Consider the following 24,634-nt stretch of genomic DNA (forward strand, 5'->3'; position numbering starts at 1 on the left):
TATATATATATATATTAACTTTCGGTCTGTACTGTATATATAGGTAGATCTTGAAGACATGAAGACATCGTCGTCTAAAAAGTACCTCACATGCCAAAAAAGTCTGTGCACCCCTTCCATAGACGGATCAATCTGGTTGATTAATAGTCATACCGTTAACAATAATGTGAGCTATTTCTCAAAGCAGCATGTACTTGAGCATTTTAGTGAATATGTTCCATTTATTTATTTTCATTTCATTTTTTTGCAGTGTTTTTCCAGCAAGATGCAACAACAAGTGTGTTTGCATGTATTCTTGGTGTGTACTTTGTCATGTATCGACAGCAACTCACTATGGAATGTTAACAAGGCAGGGTGTTGCCTTGGCAGCTATGGCACCTGTGACCTTAGTTACACAAGTTGTTGTCAAGCTTTGAAACAGTGATTGTTTCCAGCAAGACCCATCATAAAATGCCACTCACCAGTTTTGACAGTTACATAACCTGAAGGCCTCAAGGTCATGTTCTTTAGGTCCTTTAAGTAAAAAAAAATAAAAAATCTGGAAGGACTAAATTTTGTTTGCACGCCTTTGCAAAGGTCACTTTGTGTAACCTAAATATGCATTTTTTTGCAACTAAACACAAAAAATAGATCTGCCTCTTTGTAGGCAGCTGTAGCCCACAAATGAAGCATAAGCATAGTATAGTAGGTTTATTGAAAAATAGAGGATCCTTTTTTTGGATTAAGGGCAGTACAAAGTGTTGGCTGTGAGCCAATGACCTGAAACACAGACAAACACACAAATACATTTTTCACCGTGTCCAGTCGTCCTTGTGGTCTCCCTGCTCCTTTGTCCTCGATATCTTGGTGTCTTGAGGCGACAGCTGGTGTAGCAGCGTGAGGACCCGTGCTGTCTGTGCACCTTTGTGCATGCAGCTATGTGTTTCAGGTAGGTGTGTGTGTGTGTGTGTGTGGCAGTGTTCTGGCCAGGTTTTTCCTTCTCTGCATGTGAACACCTGTGCTGGCAAAAGCAACCAACCTCACTCAAAGACCTCCTGGCATTTTCTGGTGGTGAACTCCATGATAAACTGAGTGGGTGAATTTGATTTGGTGCTTTCCACGTGTTTGCAAATATATTAGCTTTCTGCTAAAGCTTTATCCCTACTATAGTGTTTGTTTCAGATAGGCAGCAGTGTGTTTTAATGCTCTATTCGTATTTTTCGTTTTTGGAGTGTTTATGGATGTCAAATGACTTCAAACGTGGTTGAAAGGAAGGGTTCTGCAAGCTGACGACAGTAACTTTCAATTGATGTAAACTAAAAGTCCACATCTGTTTGATGGACAAACCAAGACAGGAAATTTTTCTATTTATTAGCAAAATATTCCACAAATATTAGAACATGTCTATAGTTGTCAACTTGTTTTCTTTCTTTTTTTTTGCTTTGTATTTTATTCCCAAAAAATGATTAAATTACCTGTCTGTATGAGTTATTAAGTTCCGTTTTTTTTCTGTATTCTAACGGAATCAAACAAGTAGTTTGATTTAAAAAAAAAAGCAGCCACAAGGTTTCAAGCTGGCTTATCACAGTTGAGACTTTGAGAAATTTCAGGTGTGTACTTTGGATTGTTTGCTTATTTCAGCGCTAATATAGCAAAAATAGCACATTTATCTTATCGTCTGTCACGTTTTATTTAATCAACTTTTGTTTGTTGTCCATAATTTCATAAAAAATTTATTTGCGTACAAAGATTTTTGTTTTTTTACTTTACTGTTTAAAATATGGAATTTAGTGCTTTTATAATAAGCAGGTATTTGCATTTAAAGACACAAAATTGTCCCCTAAACAAAGAACCATGCTTTGAGTGTTTTGTTATGTTAAGTCATTTCTAAGAAGTCAGTCCTCTTTACATTTATACATCAACAATGTACTGCAGTGCTCCTTTGAGGGCAATTATGTAATCAGAAACTGCTTTTTAAGCACAGATAGAGGCAGGAGAGACCGAGAAGACAAAAAGACAAGCTGCTGACTCGTTTTTAAACAAATATTCTCACCTTTTAGTTGAACAGCGCCTCATGCAACGTGCATTTCTCAACAGCTATGATGCACTTCTCCAGTCTTATTTTAAAAGTGATCTTTCTTTTGTCTATCAGACAGTAGAAATACAGTTTAGGAGTAGACCTGCATACTTAAGAATGATTGTTTCTTTTAATTTCAGATTCTCAGTTGTTCTCAATAAGTTATTGTATTTTTATAGATTTTTTTGGAGTTAGTTACAAAGTATAAAGATTGTTATCTTCCTGCAAGAGTTTATTAAAAGGTTAAAAATTTTTAGTAATATCCTTAATTGTGTATATAAAATGAGCACACTGGAGGTGTATAAGATGATAGATGTGTGTTTGAAGACCCACTCCGATTATCTTTTGAGTTATTTTAAAAGTGTTCCGTGTCATCTTTTAAGTCATGATTATGCTGGTTTTAGTTGTGGGCTGTACTGTTAGCATGGAGCAACCCCGCCGCCCCTTCCCGTCCTCATTACTTAGAGCTCTCAATATATGCTCCCTTCTGCTAGCTTACAGCCCGTCACACATCTCCCCCCTAACATCAGTGGTGCAACAAAAATGGCGAGCAATGTTGGAGCTATCCAGCTGTACAGTTTTGAGCCACATGCCAACTCAGACGAGGAAAACGAAGACATACATAGATGCATCAGAGTGGAGTGGAACAGGGAGCTTGTGGCCCCCCAAGCATATTTTCTGTGACACAAATAAGCTTTTTTTTCAAATGACATTTTTGTTTTCTCCTGATTACCAACTGCTTGAATAAGGAAATATTCAGAAATGCAATTTTGACCCTAATTGTTTTTATGTTTGTCTTTCATCATTTCAAAAAATGGCACACGAACATGCTAAAAATACCAAAAACACATGTTTCATTGGAGCGACTGTTCAAATGTGTTCACTTTAGACTCATAGTTGTCTTTATGGTTCTGGGATTCTTGGTGAGGCACTTAAAACTTGGTTTCCTGCTGTTTTTTTCCCAGGGGCCTCTAATCTGAGCAGACATAACTGTGGAGAACGGAGTAATTCCTCCGGTGACAGCTTGAGTAGTAATATATGTTTGTGTCAATACCATATGTTTTGATACATATAGACATGGTGGTGTGTGTAATCTGTTTTGTAAATATGTCATGCTTTGCACATCTTTTCTACATCTCATTTGTTATCATGTTGTCATGCTTTGCACCACATCAAAGCTAAAGCAAAAAGTTTGAACAAAATCGCTGCTCAAGGATCATATTTTGACTTCAGCTGTTGCGTGTTTCAAAGTCTTTTGGAAGGGGGGCAATTTTTGAATTTCTTTTTTATTCCCTCCCAGCTGTTCTTTGATTTGTACTTAAGGTAATCATTCTGTGACCTTTAACTTATACATCAATGTTCACCTGACCGAAGTCCAGTCCGGAGCTTAAAAGTCTGCTTTACAATGATGACTGGCTTTACGGGCTCACTATCGACACAAGTCCTCATCTGCAGTCCCTGAAGCTCCAACCATAAACATGACTGTACAGTCGTGCACACGTGTTATCACAGGAACACACACACACGCTGTAGACATGATTGTGTGTTTCTCTTTGGCAGCTGACTGGTGTGTCTCCTGATGTGTATGTGGCTACATTTAAGTGTGTCTCTCCCTGTGTGTGACATCAACACAGCAGGCAGGAGACCAACTGACAAACAGGCTGAAAGGGTCAGCACCCACACACACACACACACACACACACCCACACACGCACCCCCCCCCCACACACACACACATACAGGCTGTCAGTACCATTGAGTTTCCCCTTGCAACAGATGGAGGTACTGTAGCTCCTGACTGCTGAGAGTAAGTGCCTGCACTATTTTAGACCATGAAGTCTATTCAAAAAAGGGAATCCAGGTGAAAGTTCTGTTCAACACTGATGCAACCCCTCAAAACCTATTGATTTATGGCAACAGTGATGTCACGAGAGCTCTACAGCAACCCTGGAACAAATGAGAAGAACATGTAACGAGAAGATGTGATATATTTAAAACTCAAAAGTACTTTTGTAATAAGGATGCATCAGAATGGGGAAGAAGGGTTTCGTTTAGTTTAGTTAGTTCAGTTTAGAATTTTCCTGTTGAATTGTATGTATTCATGATCCCTTTTATTTTATGTTTTACCCTACATTTATCCGCACAAAGCCCATCGAGATGACCGTTGTTGTGATTTTGGGCTATACAAATAAAATTTAATTGAATTGAAAGGGTGATTGAAGTGACTTTGAACGTGGCGTGGTTGTTGGTGCCTGACAGGCTGGTCTGAATATTTCAGACACTGCTGATCTACTGGGATTTTCACCCACAACCATCTCTAGGGTTTAGAGAGAATGGTCCAAAAAGGAGAAAATATCCAGTGAGAAGCAGTTCTGTGGGTGAAAATGTCTTGTTGATGCTAGAGGTCAAAGGAGAATGGCCAGACTGGTTCCACCTGATAGAAAGCCCACAGGAACTCAAGGAACCACTGGTTCCAACTGAGGTCTGCAGAAGAGCATCTCTGAACGCAGTAATATATCTAGATGGGCAACAGCAGCGGAATACCCACCGGGTACCACTCCTGTCAGCTGAGAACAGGAAACCGAGGCTTCAATTCACACAGACTCACCAAAATCAGGTTTTCTGATGATTCTCTATTTATGCAGAGACATTCGGATGGTAGGGTCAGAATTCGGTCTCAACAACATAAAAGCGTGGAACCATCCTCCCTTTTATCAACGGTTCATGCTGCTGGTGGTGGTGGTGGTATAATGCTGTGGGGGATATTTTCTTGGCACACTTTTGGCCCCTTAGAACCAACTTAGCATGGGTACTGTGCCACAGCCTATCATGTCAATATGAACCAAACTCTCATGAATGTTGAATCTATGGCACAAAGGACTAAGGTGGTTCTGGAGGCAAAAGGGGGTCTCTGGTGTTGACGTTCTTTGAATTACCGTAACTCTTTGACCGTAACACAATAAACGGAATTCCAACGGATTCTGAAGCTGAGAAAAGCAGCTTTACGCTGATTTGCAACACTTTACTATCAAACGTTTACACAATCAACGTGATTCTAATGAATTCTGACGCTGAAGCGGTTTTTTTACCCTAATATCATCACATAGCTGCTATTCTTAGCTTAAGAATCCGTTGTTTCGTTAACTGCATGAACGATCAAAGAGTTATGGTAATTGAAAGAACGCTCTGCTCATTAAAAATAGTAAAGGCAACATGAACATAAACACCACCAGAAATATGGAATAGTGATTTTGCTAATAACCCTTTTGGAAAAGAGCAGATGACTTGCTAAAAAAGCTGTTATGACCAATGGATCAAACAGTGATGACATGGTGGCCTGAAAGTTTTATACACTTTAAATGATCAGACACGCATGAAGGACTCAGGAAAAATGTCACAGGGATTCAAACTTAGAAAGCTGATGCAACTTTTGATCATGCATGTACATTCTGATCATTTCTCTGCTTCCTTTAAGAAATAATGTTTCTTAGTGCAGTGTTTTTCAACCAGTGTGCCGCGGCACACTAGTGTGCCGTGGGAGATGGTCAAGTGTGCCGTGGGAAATCACCCTCATTAACTGATATAAAAACATTTCCCATCTCCGGGATTTCAGCTCTCTGTTCATCAAAACAGGCCCTGATAAACCACTGAGTAGTTAGGAATATAGAAGATCGTAAAATACTTTTTCTTTGCGTTTATTTTATTTTATTAAAGACATTTTGATAAGAATGATGGTACCGCGATTCAGCTGCAGCTCCGGCTGTATTTTAGAAAAGTCCCGGCCCTTTAACTGTCTCCACCAATCATTCTTAGGGAACTTAATCACATGTCATCAGTCTGACCAATCAGAAGTAGTTAAAGTCTTCACTTCCTTGTCCCGCTTTAGCTCGTAAAATCGCTCAGTTCTAACAAAAATACCAGCTAAATCTCGTCTTTATCGGTGCAGCTTTCCACAGAATCCGGTATCAGACCGTGGAACAAGTGAACAAAACAATGAAGCTCAGAGACGCGATCTCTGCCGGCCGTTTTTTGCACTACATCTCCCATGATGCATTGGGTTGTGAGAGTGAAAGCGCACAAGGAGATCTGTTGTTAAACGTCTTGAAACCAACGAACACACAAACTGTTTTTAAATCTTCTAACTTAACTTTTATTGCAACTTTTAGAAAAAAAACAGCTGCAGTTTCCAGCTTTTTCTGCAACAATTATCTCAAAAATGCATGTGCAATTGTGGAGGGGCTGTAGATCAATACATACTGAGTTTCTCCGTTTTTTTTTTTTTAATTTTTGGATCCTGGTGTGCCGCGGGATTTTTTTTAAGGTTAAAGTGTGCCGTGGCTCAGAAAAGGTTGAAAAACACTGTCTTAGTGTCTTCCCAACTTTTGGTAATAATTTATAATGAATTGCCGTATCTGTACTTTCCCCCCACCATAGAATATCAATGAGGAAGTAGAACTTATCAAGTCAGAGATGAAAATAGTTCTGTCAGGTTTTTATGATGAATGTGACATTTCTTTTTCTTTTGAGAAGGCCAACAATGTGCAAACCGCTGTAAATGCCATGACAGTCATAAGACTGGAAGCTATAAAAAAATTGATATGTTGTTTTTGTGTGTACTATTCAGGCTATGACAAACAACAAAGTGCTCTCTACAAGGATGTTTAAAGGCCTATATACATACAACAGGACCTTTCATAAATTTTTCTCTTCCTTTTATCTCGAATTTGAACGTTTGGTCAGATTGTTTTGCTTGTGCAAGGATTTTTTTTTTGAGAACGCCCATACTTTTTGTGTATTCATAGAATTTTATATCAACTCCACATGAAACAAAAAAAAGGAAGTGCATGTTTATCTTCTTGGCTTGTTTATTATGTAATTGTTGTGGCTGATTTTGCTGTAACTAAAGTGACAAGTTGCTTTAGGTGTGCAGCTCAGGTCCTGAAGTGTCTTTGGCACAGAATGGCTTTGTGTGTCCAGATGAGTGGCAATATTATACGTGCATTTGAAATGTGGTCCATTTGACAGTTGAGCCATTGACGGTATAAGAGAACTGGACTGAATGACCCTTCCCCTTCCACGTTCAGGAACTACCTGAATCCCAAAATCTCTATCAGTCTGTCATTGTATTAGTCAGAAAAACCATTCCTGCTCTGCTACCTTTTTAAACATGTTCTTACTAATCCTGTTTTTTTCTCCACGTTTTCTCTGTAGTGCAAGTTATAAACTGACAAATCATATGCCTCAATAAAAGCATGTGGTGCCTGCTGGTCCCCATGTCGAACATTCAAAATGTTTGACCAATTTTGTGTAGCCAACAACAAGACCTTGTTGGAAGTCCACACCCCTACCACTTGAAAGTGGTAGGGGTGTGGACTTCCAACAAGTTCACTCCTTATTGAAGAGTGTAGTTGCCATAGAAACTCAGACAGTTTCAGCAAACAATACATTGTTTGGCTCTATAGCGAATAAAATGGCGGCTGAATTGACTTCATGTTATTGGAGCCAGAAGTAAGGCATTTCCTGTAGGGGACATCACACTCACACGGCCCAGTTCTCATATACAGTCAATGGCTCAGCCTAATGTTTGGCTCCGCCCTGTGAACTGGGACGTGTCTGTGTGACTGCTGTAATGGCCTTAGGTTGGTAGAAGTGTGCTGGGTGGGTACACTGATCCTTTTTCTCCACCACTGTGAACCAGACCAAATAGTTTGGGGCATTTTTATTCATCAAGAATAGATACTTCTTACTTCTTCTCATAAACATCCTTTAATGTGTCTGTAAAGGTGGAACTACATAAGCATGGTAAAGGTGCCGGAAATAATCACCGAATTGATTTCTATAAGGACTCACTGGGATCCAATTAAAATAAATTAATGTCTTCCATCCAAGACAAATTATATTTAGTAAAAAAAAAAAAAAACATCTTTCACATAACCTTGGGTTTTCTTTGGGTTTTTATGAATCAAAATTTGGATTTTCACATTTACAAAACTAACATAAATTTCCTTTTTTTCCCTGAACACAAGAAAATTGCTTTTGAAGAAATTGCTTTTGAAGAACTTGCTTTTGATAGACTTGATGTCACTCCATATTCGAGATGAAAACAGACACAATTCAATTAGGTGTTACTGTATAGGCAATCCCAATACATAATACAATGTCTTACGTCATTCTTAAAATTTGTTAAAAAAAAAAAAATTAATCTGGGAGAAAGATATCTTCCCTTTGAAAATCAGAAACTCTTACTAAACAAAGAAGAAAAAGGGACTTCATTAATTTCAAGTGGGTTTTAATATGATTATATTTGTGTAAAAGTTTCTCTTTTTATGGCACAAAGAAAAGAAAAACATTAGGGAAAGTGTTGGATTCCTGTAAAATAAGCAGTCTTTAAAAAAAAAAAAAAGTGAAGATATTTGAATCACCGGGAAAGCCTTTAACAGTTCAGTTTTTGTTAAAATAGAGACGCTTGCAACCAGGGTCTCATATGAGTAAACAACGCGTGGTTGCCATGCTGATGGGCCGAGTATAAATAGCATGGGTGTTGTTCTGATTGCTCTTAAGAGCGGGCGAGAGCAGAGGGTGCAAGGGGAACCGCACGGAGAGAGCGCAAACAAATGCTCCAATTTACAGAATCAAGAGTTCAACACATGTGGGAAATGAAAGATCATAGAACATGAATGTTTGTGTGCCCACATTTTGTATTTTTAAATCAATAGGCACTCTTATTTTAACAATGTTTTTTTAAGAGTTTGCACATTTTTTGTCTTGTGGTGCACATGGGTGCATCAAATGGCTGATTTGTCACATTACTTCTGTGGTAGGATGGAATATAAATAGATGTAAAAATTAAAACAGAACTTAGTTTAAGATTATGCCAATGATTGTGAGTGAAATGAAATTGTTTCGCTGCAACAATCGATCACCTTTAAAGTGATGCAAATATTCTTTCTGTGTTTTCATCAGGGAATGCAGACTCCACCTATATACGGAAGGACATGAGCAGCCATACAGACATCTGACACTGCTCTGTTTCACTGCCAATCCAGGCCGCACATCAGGAACTTCAGTGGCGGCATCTGAGCTGAGGGCTCCACCTACTCCACCTAAGCTCTGCCTCCTCAACTCAGGTAAGACACGGTCCTGAGTGTGCCTGCCGCACTTCTCCTGGTGAGCCGGTGTACTTATTATAGCGTGGGAGCTGGTTCGGTGTTTTTTATGATAATTTTTTGCGTAACTACAGTGGGGTCCATCAGAAACTGCCAAAGAGTTTCTTTTAAGTGCATAAAGGAGACATACTGTTAGAGTCAGCCACTTGGTAACCATGGCAACCCATGCGCATTTGCATTGAATTGCTGTAATTTTCTCTGATTGATTAGACAGGGAAAAAAAAAACAAGGTTGAAGTGGTATCATGGTGCGTCTGTTCTACCGACTTCCTTTTAGCAGCTTATTGCTATTATCAGTGTGGCCATGCAGAATGTGTTTTCCCTTATTTATTACTCCATGTTGTGCTTCAGATCAAGCTGTAGCCTGAGGTAGTAATATCTTTCTTTCATGAAAATTCTTATGTCAGTCAAGAAAATGAGCCTGAAATACTGAAGGAACAAGGTACAATTTCCTTCATGTTACTTCATACTTCCATGAAGTACTTTTAAGTCCAAACCAAAGAGACTTTTAAAACAGAGGTGCTATTGTCTTCAGATTTTTAAACCCTTGTAATTTTTTTGCTCTTTTCATTATATGTGGTTTTATTATTTTTGAGCTGATACTGGTCATCTTTTTTTAATGACCTAGTTGTCTGTCTCCAGTCTTCTTTTTAAAAAAAGATTGTTGTCTTTTTTTCTTACTTGGATCTATATCTGTTTTTTTCAGTCTATCTCTGACTTGTACTAATAACTTTGTGATGGAAACTAATTCTCTGTTGTTAAGAGAAACCCTTTTTCTTTTTCATGCAATTGTTTATTGCATTCAGTTTTCTTCTGTTTGCTTTCAGAAGATGTCCATAGTACTTTGACAAAAGTGGGCACATGTATCAACAAATCAAAAAGCACCCGTCTGTCTTTTAAATCTCCCAATTTAGCAACTATCAGCCTTCAGGCTTTAAGTGGCATCGAGGATTTTTTTTCCATGTATTTTGCACTAATTCTGACAAACCCAGCAGCCTACGGTAACTAAAAAAAAAAAAAAAGAAAACAGGATAGAGTAAACAAAAGATACTCAGATTAACTTTTTCAAGTCCCACTCATGTTATATTATGATCTATTTTAAAAGTTTACTCAGTGATCTTTTATTCTGATTATGCAGATTTTAGAACAAATTAAAAAAACCTGTCACTTTCTAGAACGTAGTTTCTGCAGCGTGGCAGGAGTTTCATTCAAAATTCACCTCTGCCTGTCGGGGCGAAGCAACCCCACCCCCCTTTTCCTTCCCGTCACTGAGAGCGCGGAGCAGGTCCGCCTTCATGTTTGTTACGTCACAAATACGCTCTATTTCAAAGGGCATTTTGTTTCATATGCTCCAGATTCGCAACGACTTAAATACAGAAATACTCAGAAATGCTCAGAAATTTTAGCTTAGTTTTCTTTATATAGAGTATTTCCTTCATTATCAGAAAAATGGTACAAGAACATGTCACAAACACCAAAAATACAATTTTCAACAGAGTATGTTTTTACAGTTCAGTTACCCTCCAAGTGATGCAGGAAAGTGGAAAATACATCTGAAAATTTTTCAGTCTACAAAAATGATCTCGGATCCAACGTAAATGCCGACAGGAAAGAATCCCACTGACTTGTCTTTGACAAAAAGCAGCAGTGAAAAGACACAAAGCGGAGAGAATCATTCAGATGGAGCAGAAACATCTTCCTGATGAAAGGACAAGATGGATCAAAAAAGTTGATGCTCTAATTAAGAGGGATCTTAAAAGATCTTATATCTGCCTTATCAGAGGACCTCATTGCACAGGGTGCCATTTTTACAGGATATTACAGTCCAACAAGCTAAAGAAATGTCAAAGATAAAACTCCAGAAAGGAAAAATGCAACCTGTCAAACTTGTTTGGAAGAACAATAAACTTCCACTTCAAGACAACAAAGTTGAAACATCTTTGACAGTAAACTCACTGAAGTGTAAGAGAAAGTTCTGTCCAAAGGCCTCCCTTTTCCCATTACATCCAATCAGATTCCAGTTGGGGAATTTATGACAGGAACAGAATCTGCCATAAAAAAGTAACACAGAGGGGCAATAACTGAGGATAAAGGCACACCTCAGAGGGCTGTAGAGCAGTGAATCTCTAAATAGTGGTCCTGATGTCACTCCTGCCAGCAGACAAAGCAAAATACATTGTAGTATTGAACACAAACGATCAACACACAAAGGAGACACCAATCCATGTCTTAATGGACTCTCGAAAATATACCAAGAATGAGTCCTGAGACAGCAGAATAAGCTCAGTCATCTACAGAATGGCCAAACGCCTTGTCATCCTCTTATCTACAATGGTAGGAAGCATGGTACCCCACATCCACAATACCCAGGACTGTGTTAGATTTGTTCAACTCATCAATGTGAAGCCAGCTGACACCTAAGTGAAATAAATCAATCACCATAATAATGCACTGAACAAATAGAACAGGTTCACTTTGGGACATGACATGTATGACTGCTCTGTACATATTAAGGAATGCAGAAACCTGATCATTAATGTGAAAAGGAGATCATTTACACTGACCAGACCTCTCATACTTGAATCCCGCCATCAACTTAAACACAAGCTTGGAGTAATCAGTTCATTATTGCATTCGGCAGAAACCATACATACAAACTCGGAAGAACCCAAACTAAGAAAGCCCCTTTAGAATTACCCTCTGGAACTGTAGTTATCCCAGAATGATCGTCAACAGAAGACATCCCTGTTATTTTGAGCACAGCAATAGTTACCCCACTTCTTAGTCACTCTAACCCTCAGCAAGTTTGACATCAGCTGACAAGTCTGACAGACATGTTGACATTTTTTATTATGACATCTTGTTGTTTTACTTTACCTTAATTCTCCATATAATCCTGAAGAGACTACTCAAATGAGCAGCAGAACGCCTAACCTTTAAAGTCCAGGGTAGAAATTTCATCACGGCTTTTTGTTTATGATCCATTTGCAATATCAAACAACTACTTGGAGCTTGAAGGACCTTTTTGTGGCTCCACAAATGTTTTAAACCACAGACGAATTAATTTATCAGATTCAATTTGTAGAAATACTAAATGGAGTACTGAAAAGAAATGTGGCGTAGATCAAATCTGCTGAAAGGGAGCATAAAGGAAAGAGGTCAAAAGATGAAAAAAAAATGGAATACACCATTAATAATGAAAATGAAACAACTCTGTTTGATTTTTTTGTTTTTCTGCAATGGAATGTCTCATTTTTTAATCTTTAATCTTTTAAAATTTTCCTTCTCCGACCTATAGTCAGACATATAAATGTTAGATTGAATTCCTTGTTAAAAAGAAGCATTATACACCATGTTTATATTTTTGTGATATGAATATAATGAGTCACCTGCATATCAGCAGAACTTGCAATCATGGGTTGTACAGTTATTACATAACTAATTACAAATAATGTCCATTCAATCCAAGCATAATCAAATTTTTAGCAAAAAAACCCTGATATAATCCGGCTATTTAACATATTTTGAGATAAAAAGTATTTATTTCTAGATTATATTGCATCTTTTACAATTTTATGAAGCTAATTATATAAACTGGCTTTTTTCCCCCAATTTTAATGTTACTCAAAGATTTGTAAACATGTTTTGTGCTTTCTTGGCTGGATTTTTTTTTTTTTTTGAATTTTCTTTGTTGCAAAAAGATGTTTGGGTTTATTTTGGATATCTATGTAAAGCTTAAAAATGATATGCCCAAAGAAAGCTCTTAATTAAGATGTGCTTGGCAAACTTTAGAGTTTAATGTGAATGTAATCATCTTGAAAAAATCAAATGAAACTCAATAGAGCCTGCAGCTGCAGCAATGGTTCCCGATAAAGTCAGGATGTCAAACCTATTATTAGCTGTGAATTGTCCCATTTAAATACTTTAAGGTAAACCTTGCAGGTTTAAGCAATGCCAGATAGTGTCAGTTGTTAAAAAAAGGGAAGGTATAACATGAATAGCATCTTTTCCTTTAGCATCTAAATAGAACAAAATCCCATTTTCAGTGTTTATTTATAAGTTTAACATCTTTATAATGTCCATGTCAAACACAGCAAAGCCACTGATTATATTGATGTGAAAGAATACATTTTTTACATATTCTCCATTGTATCCTTTTGCTTTCTCAGCAGTGCTAGCTAAGACGAGACAGCCCCTTTTTTTCCTGCAATGACTGTTTTGGGATTGAATTCAGCTACTATCTTTATCTATTTTGTTAAAATGTATTTTTACCATTTCTATTTAATTCTATTGTATGGGACTGCAAAAGCAGGACATGAAATAAAAAAAAAGCAACCGGAAGAAAAAAAGAGAGGAATGCAAGAGTTTAGTTTAGCTTCTTTCAACCCCAAATGCATTGCACTTACTTTATGCTCTCTGGGTCCTGTGGACAGTCCTCTGTTTACTTGCTAATTATTTTGAGAAAACTTAAAATTAAAAAAATTCACTAAACTGTGTTAGAAAGTGTTCTACACTCTGGCTCTGACCAAACATCACAGTGTGAAGGCGTCTTTAGGAACTCAAAATCTGTGATGGCAATGAGAAAGACATGATGTTGCAGTAAAGAGGGATATTTTCCATATAGTTTAAAAAGGAAAGACGGACACATTCACAGACTAGTTTTTGTCCTGTCTTTTTTGCAGCCCTTTTCAATATTGCTGAGAGGCTAAGATGAGGAAGATAAATGAGAGCCTGCAGAATGAATGAACCCTTTACGGATTCTCTTTGGTAAGTCGCTCAAACAAAAAGAGAATATAATAAAGGGTCAACTCTTAAATCGTTTCTATCAACCTTTTTCATGTTTTGGGAAGTGTTATTTCTCATTCAGGCACAGACATTTCTGTATCATCATTTTTATCTGGTTTTAATAAAAAGGCCTTTATCTAAATGTACAGGGGACTCCTTACTTCCCTTCACAGCATCCGCCCTAGGACATGTGTTGAGAGCTGTCCCTAAAAATCATATAGGAGGTCCAGTTTCTTCTCTCTTGGGATCAAATCAGTACTCAAATATCAGTTTTTCCCCATTTTATGCTTGCAGTTGGTTCATAGGCTTTGATCTGTACCTGTACACGCCTTCTTTTGTGCTACACGGGGATATACCTCTAGGGACAAACTAACTAACAGCAGTGTTTACATCTGATATCATAACATGCTGGATGTAAGCGAAAAGCCATTTGGCGCTGTGGGTTATTGACTGGATTTCAGCAATCGGCATGGAAAAACCTGCCCCTGTGGGTCACTGTTAATGAAGCATACATGCCGGAACATTCTGTGTGTGTGAGGGAACGGGTTGGCCGGAGTGCAGCTCTGTTTAAGTAGTCGCTGGGAGCGTGGCCGAATGGATCCAAAGATTTGTTTTGATTATGCGTAGATGAAGGAAAATCCAAGTTTGAGAAAAATAACTAATAGATTTGAGGGTGCTTATTTATCTTCAGTGTGGGCATTATTATTTTTACAAGTTTGCTTGTCCACCTTTTGGTGTGATTAATCCAGTATGGTTAACTCTGAACCATTCTGTTGCTCTTTTCTTTGTTTTGTCTTGATTTGCTTGTCCTTTATTGCATTAAGCAATGAGTAATGATGGCTGACATCATCTCTGGCTACAGTAGGCTATTGCTGACTAATTGGCCACAGCAATCGGATTGTATTAGATGTTATTCCTTCAGGGTATTCCCTGTTCTCCGCCTTTACTCAGAAAGATATTCCTCATTGTTCGCGTAGAACAACACATGTTGGCTGTGTTGCTTTTTTTTAATTTTTTTGCATAGCTGGGTGACAAACTGCACTTTTTTGAAGATTGTGTGTGACAGTTAGACCACCTCCTTGATTCATGGTTTAAGAATTTCGATCTAGAAAGCCAGAGACGTTAAGGCTTAAAGTGCTGTTTTTAATTGCTTTCCTCCGAAATGTCTCGGGATACTCCAAGGATATTACAAACACTGTAGGGACAGTGGAGCCACCGCTAAAATGTCTTTGGTTATTGTGTGGATGCTCGTGCGAGACGGCAATAAAGGGTAAAAAATGAAGTTGCTCTTTGGATTTAGTGACAGTCATAAGAGGGTCCCCCCCTCCACTTATCCCCCTTGCTCCTTTCTTTCTCTTTGTCTTTTTTTTGCTACAGGATTTGCTCCGAGTGCCACCTGTCTAAGCAAGGTAAAATTATTACAGTAATGGACCCCTCCACCCCCACCGCTGTAACCTCTACTCGCTCTCCTGCCGAGCTTCTCCGTACATTCTGTTCTGTACATTAGTGTGGCCCCAGGCATGCCCTCACTCTTTGTGCTGTAATGCAATCGCAGCACTGCTTAAGTGCTCAGTGAAAGTTAGACATGAGTGATGGGAGAGATGAGGAGGTACAGGTGGGTGGCCAACCGGGATCACCGATCCCATCAAAGCATGCCAGCGACCTATTTATTTATTTTTTCAAATAAAGGATGAGCTGCCTTTTTAGAAATATTTTAATTATATGTCCCTTTCAAAAGGAGGACGCAGAAAAGAACAAACAGTTCCTGGGTTTGGTGAGAAGAAGGTTTGTGCTCTGCCATATTTTTGGGTTGTTCTAAATGATGGTGCATTAAAATGGTCTGGGGATGATAAAGACAAACACTTTGCAGCAGTTGAGCTCACTTTGAACAGCTTCGGCTTTTAGTGAGATGAATAGGGATGGCCTTTGTGGTTCCTGGAAGTCTGTATGCTGGGACCTATAGAGTTTACGGCTGTTACTCCAATTCTGTATGATAAACTGCAGTCTCTTGCACCGCCCAACGTCTTTGACCTTTGGTGTTCAAATCAAAAACTATGTCTCTCTGAATCTGAGCCTTGTTGTGTTTATTTCCCCCAAACTTTTCCATAGCATTTCCTTCCCTTTTCTGCATTTCATATTGTCGTATGTCTTTTTTTGTTTCTAACTCTGCCCTCCACCCTTCTGAATGACTTTACTATACTCTCCTCTTGTTGCTAGTCACCACTTGGAGTTGAACTTTAAATGCCTTTGTCACAGCTGCCCTTACTGCTAGATACGGGCAGTCTGGCAACCTGTACAGGACATGCAGGTGTCCCATACAAAATAACAAGGTCGTAGACCGCTCAGTGACTACCTGCGGAAAGTGCAAAGGCTCGTTAGTGCTGCTCATGTGATAAGTGGGGACTCCTTGCATGTCCAGTACAGATTTGCCCAATTTTCTCTAACAGACAACCCGTATCTACCGTATTTTCCGGACTATAAGTCGCACTTTTTTTCATAGTTTGGCAAGGGGTGCGACTTATACTCCGCAGCGACTTATATTAGAAATAAATTGAAATAAATACATTGTTAACCCTCCTGTTATGTTCATTTGTGAGGAACAGAGATGATGTTCCTGGGTCAATTTGATGTATGAGGTATGTTAAGTGTTGAGAGGATTGTAAGTGACTCAGAGAATCAGCAAACTTTTTTTTACAGTAAGATCTTGAAGGCTAACAACATAATATTCTATTTTCCAATGATTTCATAGATTCAGAAATGCAATAAAAGTGAAAACTGTTTCTACAAATACAGGATGAAAACAGAGTATTAGTTAGCCAATGATGCTTCATGAAAGGAATAAATAAATAAGTTTGAGAAAAAATTACTGTGAAATTATTAGATAAACAGTCTGCTATGATTGCGTCATATAAGGTTGTGAAAGTTAAAATGCGACTTATAGTCCAGTGCGACTTATCTGTGTTTTTTTCTACTTTATAATGCATTTTTGGGCTGGTGCGACTTATACTCCGGTGCGACTTATAGTCCGGAAAATACGGTATATTGCAGTTGTGATTATTGCCTTACTAAGGACTAGAGCAGGGGTGCCCAAATCCAGGCCTGGAGAACGACTTCCTGCTAGTTTTCTAGAAACCCTGCCTTATCTGGTGTTAATTACCTGGATCAGGTGTGTTTAGCCCAAAAGGTGCTTCAATGGCAGGATGGTTGTAAAACATGTAGGAGACCACATACCACACCACACACAATAATTGCAAAAAAAAATTTAAAACAAGCTTCTGGAAAACTTCAAGACACTCTTGTTCCCCCTTAAGATGCATCTTAAACCGTCCCTTCCTCTCTATGACCTTCTATGTTGATGGGTGCATGTGACTAAAGCTTAATAAAACAACCATCTAATTCTGTACTTCTCTAATTATTCTCAACTATTTTTGCAAAATCTATTGGACCTTGGAAAAAAAAGTGTGGTGCTGTGGAAATTGCTGGTTGTGCTTTCATTTTTTTCCACATCTGTTTTTTTTCAGATAATCTTTCTGCAGGGTTCTTACAGTATAAAATCAATCACATCCATTTTCTGTATAATGATGTTTACATTGCAGTCTGTATGCAAGTTCTGATTGGAAGGTATCTCAGCTGTTTTCCCATAATCTCAGTGTCGGAGTTGAAGTGGAGGCTAATTGCCCATTGAATGTGTTTTTCCTTCAAAGTCCTGCTGTTTTGCAATGTATTACAACAGCAGAGCAGCTTCAGTTGAGACATTTCTTTCAAATATTCTAGGATTTTATCCAAAAGCATTACTTATCCTGAACTGATAGGAAGTGTAAAATGTGTCCTTTAGTTTGTTTCATTAAGTTTTAACCTTTTTAATTTAGATAACCTTTCCAACACAGGTAGGGGCCATACTTCAACGGCAAATTATTAATTTTGGAGTCTCTCCCATATCTAGACTTGTTTCTGGGATTTTATACATGAACCAGAGTTCTCTTGTAAAAGAAACAAAGTGTTCCCACGAGTTGCCATTTTGTTGTTATGTAATAAAAGTTTCTAATGACACCAAAATATATGTCCAAAATATTTCCAGAAAAAATAGGATCTCTTATTTTCTAAACAGAGCAGTGTGCCTGGAGGTATGAGAAACCTATGTTAAAAAAAGAGACTGTATGTTTATATTTTAAAAATAAGACAATTCATTTCTGTCCATTTAGTAGAGATTACTATACAGTGAGACCTCGAAAATATTCTGAATATTCTTTTTAGTGCAAACGTGTACTATTATGCAAGTAGCTGGCCTAATTGCTCCTGCTGAGATTGAGCACAGATTGTTCTTGCTGTGACAGAGGTGCATTCCTGTGGAGGTGTGTGCATATAATACATGTGTGGATTTGTGTGTGTGACGGTAAGGATTACATAACGGACATGCAGGTCAGCGGAACAGACTCAATCACTACAAATACCAGCATGTTTCAGTGCAGCTCAAACTGCAAATTTGGAAATGAGAAAAACTAAATCTGTGCTAAAACTAGTATTTTTGAAAGAAATTCTACAACAGGATTTTGCTTTTATTGATTTAAATGTCCATTTAAACTAAGATTAAAATGAGAAGATCAGACAGGCTGATACTTTTGGAGAGTTGGACTAAGAGAAAATTCTGACTGACCTACAGTGGAAAAACATGATTGGTTGTAGGGCAGGGCAATATAGAATATGTTATATCATGATATCGTTTTTTTTCACACCAGGTGACGGCGATATATACCACGATGTTCGCAATATGTTCGCAACTGGCAAGTGTTAATTTCAGTCCCTTCTAAATAAAAGTCTATTGCGATAGACTCTTTCTTCTATTTAGGAAAAATGACATTGCAATATATTTAATTATCGTTTTGTTGCCCAACTGTAATTGGTTGATTAAAAAAAAAATCCATTGGAGGTCCCTCCCGTTATGAAGCCTCATGCACGGATAGACCAAAGCTCATTTTTGATTTTAGCATTTGTTTATGTTTGACACCTGAACAGCTATCAAATAAAAAAAAAACAATGCTTGCTTTTAAAATTCCATGGAGCAAAAGGTTGATTAAACTGATATGCAGCCTCCAGGTCATCTCCTAGGTTTTCTTTTACTGCTCCAGCTGGGATAATGAACCTTTACACCATCCCTCTATAACAAAAATCTTTTTCCCTGTGAGCTGTATTTAGACCCCAGTGCACAAGATCCTGTTGCTGTGGATGATTTTATAATTCGTAGAGGAGACTGGTCCATTTCTAGCACCACTTCTATTCCAAACGAAGCTGAAGTTTGTGAATTATTCAAGATCCTGTCCTTTTTTTCTCTGCCCTGTCTTCATCTCGTTCCTCTCTTCCTCCTTAGATCAAAATTTCTCACTCTGCATACCTCTTTCGCGCCCCCCCCCCCCCCCCCCCCCATTTGTTCTGTTTTGCTTAATAAGCTGGAGGGGGATTGATTTGGGAAACCAGTTGTCATGTGTAATTGGAGTGATGTTGCTGTCCTTGGGGACAGATTTTGCCCATATTACAGTCTGCTGTTACAGTGGTGAAAGTCCCCTAAGCATTGAGCAGAGTCGTTATTTACAGCCACTCGTCCATCCAGCTTCCTCACCAGCATTCTACTCATGCACATACCACCCTGCAACAGCAGATGAAGAGACCTCGGGGAACTCCAGATGGATTCCAGAACAGCCACACTCTCCAACAAAGCGATCGGTTCTGCTAATGCCAAAAAGTCTTATCAAAGTGATAGGTAAAGAGAAAAACAAGAAAACGTACACAAACCTTAAATATTCCCACCATTTTTCACCTCCAGAGGCTTGAACCAGAGGTGAGGTTTTCTGTTGCGACAGCATTTACGGGTAAGACGACACAGGAAACTGTTGGGCAAACATTTATATTCCACCCTTACAACCATTATTTATCATCCACAGTTTATCGCTGACAGCTGACTCTGCCCTCTGCCTTCTCTGTTACACACATCTCTGCACAAACGTCCTGAAAATGCCTGTAACAGGGTTAGCTGGAGGACAGAGATGTGCCTTTTGTTTGTATAGATTTAACGCCATGTTTTAGCATCTGGTGCCAATTTATACCGGATAATGGTGGATGGATACCATGGGGGTGCGGGGAACAGGGACTATTTTTTTTTTCTATGACAGGAGTTGATGAATGGTGCACAGATAATGAGCCTGTCTTTGCAGGGAATGAATGCTTTTAAAGCAGCAACTGTATTCTTTTGTATTTTAATCTGAGAAAAAATAAAGGAATGCTTGGATCGCTATTTGTTAAATTTGTGGGTTATTTTTTCTACGCAACAAAAAGTAACAAAGGCTGGTTAGTCTTGTAAAATATTTTTAATGAATTATTTCTAAAGAGCTTTAAAGATTTATTTGACGTAAAGTGTCTTTCATTGAACTATAGAATTGTGTTAGGGCTCAAACTAACTAAATATGTAATTATAAAGTATGAACTTGAGGCCTCAACGAGTGAATACATTCATTATTTGATTTATAATGGCTAACCAGATGAAATTCTCCATGTTGGGTTTTTTATAGTCACCTTGTTGTGACAGGAAACCGTTTTCTCACAGTTGTGCCATTTTCTAGGTTGAGCAAAACAACATTTTAGGCATTTTCTGAGAACACTTTTAGCAGATGTGGTCTTAAAATTGAATTCCCTAAATTAATACTTTATACGAATACAATTTTTCTGTACTGTCAATGTTTATGAATGGATCTTTAACAGCTTAAGTATCCGTTAGTTTGTGCTTCTTTTGTTTTGAATTTAATATAAACCTTCCCATACCTTGTGTGGACATTTGTTCAATTGATTTGTTTAAATAAATAAATAAATAAAACAGAAACAGACTGAAAAACATGAAAGTTTGTCTTGTCACAAACTAAGATGGAAGCATGTACACTTTTCCGCAGGAGCCTTAAACTTATATGTAGGGCCGTATTTTCTGTTTGTAGTAAGGGAGCCAAGGGAAGCAGTGAGGATATAATATATGATGTAACGGCCGCAGTAGCCTCCCTGTGAGCTCTATTAAAGCCTGTGTGGTAACTGCATTTCAGTTTTCCCTTAATGGACCTTATATAGAACTGTTAGAGACAGGTGAGGTCCTATGGGGAAACAAGCACTTCATACAAAGCAAATAAACATAAGTGTTTATTTGCTTTACAGAAACTATGTCTTACAAAATTATATCTTTTTTTTGCTAAAAACACTTTTACAATGGATCAAAAGGTAATCGTAACAGAACTTTAAGTTGTTTGTACTTGTGGAACTGAGTACACTTATATCGTTTTCATGAATATTTTCTGAAGTTCTGAACTAACTCAGCAAACCCATTCAGTTTGCTGCATATTTCTGCCCTACGTGTGACATTTTAAATCAACTGTAGTTTTTTTATCTGCAGTGAATAATTGCATGGTGGATGACATCAACTGTAGCGAAAGTTACAGCATAAGCTCTGCTGGTTTCCTGTTAAGGTGTGAAGAACGGCTAAAAATGAAGGCAATGTAACGCCTCACTTATCGCGCGGATCTTCGCTTATACACCTTGTGACAGTCAGGAACACAGTCAGCCATCTTCTTGTGCCAGCTCACAGCATTTTCTTGATTTCTTTTAGATGAGTGATGATGAAGATAAGTGGTAAAAACAGTGTAAACATGACAAACAGCTGAGTCTGATAATTGAAGATTATCTGTACAGGATGGTGCTAATGCTTGCATAACGGCTTGCTTGACTCTGATGTATGCAGTAAGAAAAAGTCCCATCATTTACCTGAAAATAGATTTGAAAGCCATGCTTTTCCTCTCCATAGCAACTGTTGAGCACTAACTTGGAGTTGATAGATTGAATTTTTCTCACACAGTATGCGCAGGGGAGTGTGCGCATCAGAGGATGTCTTCCTCCAAGACCACTGCTGTTTATTTAGCGATGAACATTTTCAGTATGTTGTTTGTTTTGTTGAGATCATCACGTTGGAAAGATAAAGGAGTCCCCATCTTCTTCGGAAGGCTTTGAAGCTCCAGAGGATGTCGGCATAGAGGGGAAATGAACATTCATCCATACACATTTTAGGCTTTTAAAGACCCACTCTGATGAAAACTGTGTTTTGTTGTGTTTTAACATGTTCCTATTTCTGATGATGGAGGACATCTATAAAGAAAAATAAGCATTTGGAAATTTGTCTTTATTAAAAGTGTTGCGAATCAGAACTGTATGGTTGAGTAGCTCAAATACTGCTCGCCATTTTTGTTGTGCCGGTAGTGTTTGGGATTGGGGATGTGAGGGGCTGTAAGCCAGTGGGAAAGCTTTCAGCAGTGGGGAGGGGAAAGGGGGCGGGGTTGTTCCGCAACAACAGTCCCTCTCTCAAGTACGAGGTGAATTTATAATAAATTAACTGCTGCTCTGCAGAAACTATGCCCTAGAAAATTACGATTTTAGTTGTAATTAAAAGACTACTGGGAACACTTTTACAATAGATCAAAAGATGTTTGGAGTGAATCTTTAAACCCACAAGTATGTTTATAGGTTTAACTCTGAAAAAGCCTCCATGATATGTATAATAAATAGTATCTATTGGCTCTCTTAATTTTTCATGGATCCTGCTACCTGGTTACTGTAGATGATGCTTTCTTATAGTTGCAGTTGACAAAAACACACGTGTGCACATGCAGACGCACTCACACACATAATGCGTTGTGTCAGGTCCAATACGCCGTTGCATTTCTCCAGATGGCAGGAGCCACCCACTCACTACCAGTTGTTACACAATAAACATTGTATAACAGCTGAGAGTGCCAGCTCTATCCCTGAAGCAGCACACCCGGCGTTTCTTTACCTATACAGGCAGTGAACACACAGATTCTGTAAGGACAGTAGACGCCGTTTTTGCAATCTATACAGTTTCATTCTAACTTACAGCCAGCTGATCAAAGCCCCAAGACGGTTGTTTAGCCAATGGGACGGATGATAAATGCGTCTGTTGTCCAGCTATACAGCTGTGCTCCGTGTTGCACAGCTGTGCAATTTAGCCGGCTGCCAGCTCCTCAAGCAGCTGTAAAGTCGATCAGCCAGCGAGGCTGAGATTTTCTTACTCAGCCAGTAAATCTTGCAATATGTTTGCAGTGAGTCAGAAGATTCAATGACAGTTTGCTGAATAAATATAGCAACATACAGACGCAGGCATTTTATTTATAGACTTTCAGATGCCGTGTTTGTGTCGTTTTACAACGCGTTCCACAGAGATGTACACACGGGAGCCTCTAACTTTATTTGTTTTAATGTGAAAGTAATTTATTCATTTAAAATAAAAAAGAAATGGAGAGAGATGGTGAGGGATTTTGCCTCATATTGCAAGAGCTGGAGGTAAGGCATTTTCTATGGGTGATGTCACACCCCGATTCATCCATTGTTTTTACAGTCAATGGTTTGGTCTATGTGGTTTATTTTTGTCATATTTACGGTTAGATCCTGTCATTTACATTCTATTTCTGCTTTTCAAAAAGTAACCAGTGCATGTAGCTGTTTATCTTCATCACCCTGAGGTTCATGGTTTCAGTTGGTCCTCGTCACACTTGGGTTTTATTACTGTATGAGTTTATCCTCCTTTTAGTCATCTTAAGTTAAGACAGTGTTAGTTTTATGTTATCTTCTTCTCTTGTTTTGCTGAATTTGGACTCGCTTTGCGCTCCTATTTCTCAGAATTTCCAATGACTCAGCATTTGTCATGTTCCCCTTTTGTTAGCGTGCATCACCAACTGTACAACAACATAGGCTAAAAAACAGAACCACACTTGGAAGCCTCAAAGCTCAAATCCAGAAATTATTATTAAACACATGTCTGATTTGGAAATTACACAAATCCCCTGTGGTGCGGGATTTCCTCTTTAAGTGCTGTAACTGTAACATGCGTGTCTCATGTCAATCGAGTCTATTGCAGGACCTTTCACTGAAATATTCCTTTGTTTTGCAGAACGTTGGATTTTCTCTTTATATTTGATTGTATGAATTGTTGTCTGCCTCTGTGTGCTATTATTATTACTTCTCATGATCATTTCCTATCTGTAGTTAGCATGAATAGAGGAGTGGAGGGTGTGACCAAAGGGTTTAAAGGTCATAACTTCAAACAAATCAGACTTTTATGTGTAAACAAACCCTATATAGAGTACTTGCTATACTGTCATATTGCAATGGGATTCCCGGTCTCAAACTAAAGCAAAGAAACCAGATAAACTATTTATGATTTATAATATAATGTTTGTAGTTATTTTATGACATTTATTTCAATGAAAATATTTTTTTGTTTTTATCTTTATATTTTTTATAGAAAAAATTTTTGGCTACTCTGGCGAGCCAGATGGGACATTTTGCCTCCGGCTTTCCTCACAATGTGGCTATACTAACAGCATTTAGAGAGCTTTCAGGACAAATTTTATTCATTTTCAAATCATAAATAAAAAAAAAGAAAGCAAATGACCTACTGTCACCTTGTCCTTCACATCTAAATACATCTGCAACACTAACCTATTTTTTTTTAAAGTGTTATCGTTTAACCACTACTACATAAAACGTTCCTCTTTCCACAAAATAAATTCAAATGAAAGGCATGAACT

The 24,634-nt window shown here is 38.2% G+C and overlaps 1 protein-coding gene across 2 annotated transcripts in view; it reads left to right on the forward strand.

Annotated features, from left to right (window-relative positions):
* atxn1 (ataxin 1) overlaps positions 1–24,634 on the forward strand; it is an 82,988-nt gene that overhangs the window by 16,352 nt on the left and 42,002 nt on the right. Inside the window, exons 2-3 of one of the 2 annotated variants that reach the window (XM_023960181.1) lie at positions 9,020–9,183; positions 13,904–13,988. The gene's annotated coding sequence lies outside the window, so the exon portion shown is untranslated. The remainder of the gene's footprint in view (positions 1–9,019; positions 9,184–13,903; positions 13,989–24,634) is intronic. The other variant, XM_023960180.1, reaches the window with a different exon arrangement.

This window comes from Oryzias latipes, chromosome 11 (assembly GCF_002234675.1).
Source record: "Oryzias latipes chromosome 11, ASM223467v1".
Taxonomy (NCBI): domain Eukaryota; kingdom Metazoa; phylum Chordata; class Actinopteri; order Beloniformes; family Adrianichthyidae; genus Oryzias; species Oryzias latipes.